Raw genomic sequence first — 5,279 nt, 5'->3', positions numbered from 1 at the left:
TGTGACTGCTTTGAGAACACTAATAGGAGGCTGTCTTAGAGATTTGATCCCTGAAATGCTACACTCGTGAACTCTGGAACTTGTGAACTCGTGGTGGGCTCCTATGTGGTGTGACCAGCACCCTGCAAGCATTTTAGCCTTCTGATCTCCTTGAGTAGACTTAGCTTACTCACAGTAAGAGCCTTCCTTCTTAGACCTAATAAAAAGACCTCCATTTATAGAGCTCAGGAGAGGCCTTAAATGCCCAGAGTGAGATGACCTCGCTTTCTACCTCCATGACTTTTAATGAGGCCTCAGACTACTACTCTTTCCACTACCTTCCTCTATACTCACAACCATCATCTGCTTTAAGACCTCACATCCAAGCTCATTAACCCTTTTAGCCATATTTCATTCAGTCGATCAAAGGTCACATGCCCCACGTTACCCCCTCATCTTCAAGCTCTCTTACTCATGCTCTGAAAATCCCCATAAATCTCTGGATATTCCCAATTCTGTTTCTACCTCCACCACAGCATTAACACCGAAAGTCTTTTGATGGATTTTCTACAACTTACCTTTCAGCAGTAGCAAGATCTCCTGCATCTCAGGCTCCTCTCTGAACTTGCCCATCACTTTTTGCCTTTGCATGATGTTGTTGTTGTTGTTATGTGCTGTCCAGTCACCTGCAACTCATATTGACCCTATGTACAATAGCTCTAAACCCTGCTCTATCCTGTGCCAATCTTATTGTCTCTGACACCCCTACCCCCGATACCTCAGTCACTGAATCAATCCATCTCAAAGAGGGTCTTCCTCTCCTGTACTGTCCCTCCACCCTCCCAAGCATGACATCCCTCTCCAAGAACTGGTCCCTCCTTGCAACATGTCCAAAGTATATCAGATGAAGCTTCAGAATCCTTGCCTCCAAGGAGCAGTTTGGCTTCACCCTCTCCAGGACAAACCTATTCGTTCTCTTAGCAGTCCATAGTATATTCAATACTCCTCCAACACCACAGCTCAAAGACATCAATTCTCCTCTATCATCCCTAGTTATTGTCCAGCTTTCTGATGCCTTAGCACAGTTTTATATATTCCCCTGTATCTCTCCTAAGGTGTGACTACTTTTCTTCCACAGCCATCAGGTAACTGGGTCTAGAGATTGCCTAGGTGCCCTCCTTACTTCTGCTGGGCACTTGGAGACCAATCTCATTCCTCTTTTCCTAAAGCCCATGACTTTGGAACTCTTGACACCAAGGCAATACAACTTCTACTTTTATTCTATCCCTATTGATATCTTTATTAAAAATTTCAAATAGACTCTCTTTAATTTCCAAATATTTTAGCTTTTGGATCACAACCACTTCACTTGTACCAGTCCTGCACAGGTTGTTAACTTCAGCAACCACACAGATGGTCCTCTCTTTTTGGCCTAAAGTTCTCATATGGACATCTTCCTGGGATCTCTGCCTCCATCTTTATCTCTCACAGCTCTTCCCTCAGTCACCCATAATAAGGTCACTACAAAACCAATATCTGTGACTCCATCCATAATTCCATAATTCCAGCTTCATGTATTCTACCTCTTGTCTTCTTTATTGTTTTTTACTCTAGTACATGGATTTCAACTATAAAAAGAAACTACATAGATTCTCACATCTCTTACACTGCCATCTACCCACTTCCTGTTTTCACTATACCTTCTGTAATCAGCTGAAATACTATTATTATAAACCTTAACTTGCATACACTTTTAGTGTTTTACCTTATCACTGCTTTGTTTTCCCCATCTGGCTAACTGTTAGCCTAACTATGTCTAACTCTTGCTTCTTTGTCTGAAATTGGGCAGATAAAGAGTTTGGAGGAAAGCTTTCATCTGAATTATTATGTCTTACTGTAGATCCATGGCCAGATATCTCTAACTCACTGCAGCTGCATCAACACTCACTCATGATAATCTTCTATAAGGGTTTGAAGCTGTAAATCTTAATGGGAGGAGATTGCCCATCTTTCTCCAACATAGGAACTTGTAGATTAGAACCACCAATATTTCGGTTAATAGTTCAACATGTTCCTTATGATGCATCTTTTCCATGCAGATGGATATCCATTACAGATGGCTCTATTCTATTTTAAGGTAATTTTTTAAATTCCCTTAATTATTTGGATGATAATAAAGTCCTTATAGTTGAAGTACTTGTCTGCTAACTGAAAGATGAAATATATGACTATCCAGAAGCACTTCAGAAGAAAGGTTTGAAGATCTCTTTTTGATAATTGAAAACTGTATTGTTCTGCTCAACATATGAAGTCATCGTGATTCAGAATTGATTTGAGAACAACTAGTTTTCTCTTTCTGATAATCCTAGGAGATCATTTTATTAAAATGCCTTCTCCTCTCTCTCTTTAAACAAGTTACCTCCTTGTTACCTACTCTCTCGGTTCATTCCTTTCTTTCCATTCTTCTGAGAAAATAGAAATCTTTAAACACATACAGTCATTCAATGTCCACCTTCTTTTTACCATCTTTTACCATGAGTTTACCATCCACATTTCTTTCAAAGTTCAACAGCTCCATTCTGTGCACTAGAGTACATATTTTTTTCATTTACTTAAGGGCTTTTTTTTTTTTTTTTAGTTCCTCTCTTCTGGTACTTGACCATTTTCATAAACATACAAATATGCTGTTCTTTCTTCGGTAATACAAATGATCAAGCACTCCTCTGTCCTAGTGCCTGTTTTCCTTTCAATATTGCTTAATTTCATTTCTCCTCTTTCCAACAAATTTCCTTGAAATAGTTATCTCTACTCATTTTCTCAAATTTCTCTTCTCCCACTCTTAAAAATATCTAAACGATGGTTTAGAGTACATTTCTAGAATTCCACTAACACTAGTTTATGAAAGTCACTCATAAACTATGATTTGGGGTATGTTGGGTTCGTTGTTTTTTTTTTTTCTTTATAGCCATGATCTCTTTGGGGAGTGGCACATTTAATAAAGGAACATATTTAATTATAATGCAGTAACGTCTTATTATATACAATTTAAAACACAAAAACAGAGTTTGAATAAATGAAGGAGGCAATCATACAAACAACTTCCAGGGCAACATTTTCCTCTCAACTGAGACAGAATCTTCCAGGGAACCAGATGTATCAATCTACTTTGAAATTCTCATGCAACATGTGGAGCTCACACAGATGCCACTAGGAAATATCCAGAAAAACAGGAGGCTTCAAACTTTCTCATGATGATACAGTCACAGATTCAAGTGCTTGTTGGAAATATTTGGAAGAGTATAAACTATGTTTTGATAAATCAAATTATTTATTCCTATACTTCATTTTGTTTGAAATATAAGTAGCACTGGACATGGTTTCTTTATAATATTTATACTCCTTATAATATTTATCTCCTTGGCTTCTGCTTTCATATACTCTTAGAGATGGAGATTTGTGTGGTTTTTTTTGGGGGGGGTTTGTTTGTTTTTTGCTATCTCCTTGGTGCAACCTTATCTGATTCTTTTGCTGAATCCTTTCCTTAATGTTAATTCTTAAATATAGGAAGGACCTAGAACTCAGTTCTCATTTCTTGTCTCTGTCTTGGTGATCTCATCTGATTGCATGACTTAAATAAATCAATATATTTATGTCTTCAAAATTTGTGTCTTCATCCTGGACTTCTCACATGAACTCTAAACTATTGACTCAAGCATATTATAAATTTAAATTTCCCACAAATATCCTCTCACTAGTCTTTACCATCTGAAGTACTTCCAAATCCATCTTTTAAGGTGTTTTAATTGAAAACTTGTGGTCTTCCTTTCCCTTTTCCCTCTTATACACTCCACATTAATTAAAATATAAATTCTGTTGCCTTTATTTTTAAGTTATATCCAATATATAATCACTTACCATTGCTAAAGGATGACCACAGTAAAACTAACCCTAACCCTAACCTTAGCTAGTAGATTTTGTTAGGAAAGTCAGCCATAGAAACACAGGAAGAAGAGTTGAATTGCTCCGGTTAACCAGTGGCAGATTGCAGGTCAGTAGATTTGCCCAGTGCAACTCATATTTTGATAAAGAAGGAAGTATTTGTAAAATTGTGGATAGATTATACGTCCTTCTTTATTTGAACTTCTAAGGGCTCCCGACATCAGGATAAAAGCCAAAAACATTCTGGCTATAGCCTGTAAGAGCCTTTCTATTGTGCCATCAGCAAGTTTTGAGTCATTTCCTTCCACCACCACCCCTTCCATCCCTTCCTCTCTCAATACCCTTGGTACCAGTAGTCATGAAATCAAAAGATGAGTTGCACTGGGTAAATCTACTGCTGCCAAGAACCTCTCCAGAATACTGAAGAACAACGAGGTCAGTCTAGAGCCTAAGGTGCACCTGATCCATGCTCATCTCAACTGCTTGCTATGCATCTGAGAGCTAGACAATGACTAAGGATTATAGAAAAATTGATTCCATTGAGTTGTGGTGCTGGAGAAAAGTCTTGAACATACCATGGGGTTGCCAAGAGAACAAAAAGGTCTGTTTTGGAAAGTTTGACCAAGCTGCTACTTGGAGTCAAGGATTTTAAAACTCCTTCTCACATACACTGGATATGTCAGGAGGGGCCAGTCCTTGGAGAAGGACATTGTGCTTGGAAGGGTGGAAGGTCAGCTCAGGAGAGGAAGAACCTGGATGAAATAGATTGAGACAGTGACTGTGGCAATGGAGTCAGGGATGGATAGGGTAAGGTTCAGAGCCTTTGCTCATAGGGTCACACTGAGTTGTAATTGACTTGATGACACATAAAAACACTACCTCTCTGTGTTCTAGTCAAATTGTGACTTGAACACTTCAGGTACTATCCATTCTTTATGCCTTGATGTTCATAGTTCCTCCACATAAAATTCTCTTTCCCCAGATACTCCCCTGGTCTACTTCTTTCATTTCTTCTGGTTCTGTTCACCTTCATTATGTGGGTGGCCCCTTGAAGTTCTCATCTGTCCTTCTCTTGTTTCTGTACCCCTGAAGCATGGGAGAGGAGGACAGGGTTTTTTGTATTCCATTGCCACTTCTAAAAAGATTTGTTTTTGAAAGGAACTCTCAATGATTTTACTTCTTTTAGCCTTTCTTCCCAATTCACTGCACCCTACTTCTTTTTTTCCCTTTTAATCTCCACATAATTTTAAAAATATTTTAATTTATTTATTTTTCATTTCAATGAACATCTACAGAGATTTTGGAATTCCATTCATTCATTGTTGCACCCTTCTCCCGGCCCACCCCACTTCACCCCCACC

The sequence above is a fragment of the Elephantulus edwardii genome, unplaced genomic scaffold (assembly GCF_000299155.1).
Source record: "Elephantulus edwardii isolate Elephantulus edwardi_28Jun2011 unplaced genomic scaffold, EleEdw1.0 scaffold00036, whole genome shotgun sequence".
Classification (NCBI taxonomy): domain Eukaryota; kingdom Metazoa; phylum Chordata; class Mammalia; order Macroscelidea; family Macroscelididae; genus Elephantulus; species Elephantulus edwardii.
The sequence above is the reverse complement of the archived record's forward strand: the minus strand, read 5'-3'. Positions refer to the sequence as shown.